Here is a 545-nt window from a genome sequence, read left to right on the forward strand (position 1 = left end):
GCATATTCGCCCACGGTCATGTTCCCCTGATGAAGTTTCAGAAAATCATCACCCAGTTTAGTCCTGGTACTCATCGGGAAGTATTTGTCTAAAAACTTCCTTTTGAATGATTCCCAGTTCACCTCCTCGTGAGCTGATCCCATCAATAACCTTGCACTCCTCCACCAGTACTCAGCATCCCCCAATAGCATAGTTGACCTTCACTCCCGCCTGACAGTTAATCATTTCGAAGATCTTCTCCACTTCTTGGATCCATTGATCCGCCTTCTCCGAATTCTCATCCCCCTTAAACTTGGGAGGATTGTAACAACGAAAGTCTTCTAATCCTCTTGACTCTGCAGCATGGATCTCTCTTCCCCTCTTTTCAAGATCATGTGTCTTGGCAGCAGTCTGTGCAGCAACAGAAGCAGCCATGTTATTCATAGCCTCCGCCATTTGATCATCCCTATTAGCATTGGCTCTCGGAGCGTCATTCCTTCTTGGCACCATGGTTTTTCCTATAAAACCATCATCAAGTAGAGTCTTAACACTACTTCAAATAATTC

Source organism: Cicer arietinum, chromosome 7 (genome assembly GCF_000331145.2).
Source record: "Cicer arietinum cultivar CDC Frontier isolate Library 1 chromosome 7, Cicar.CDCFrontier_v2.0, whole genome shotgun sequence".
In the NCBI taxonomy this organism is placed as follows: Eukaryota; Viridiplantae; Streptophyta; class Magnoliopsida; order Fabales; family Fabaceae; genus Cicer; species Cicer arietinum.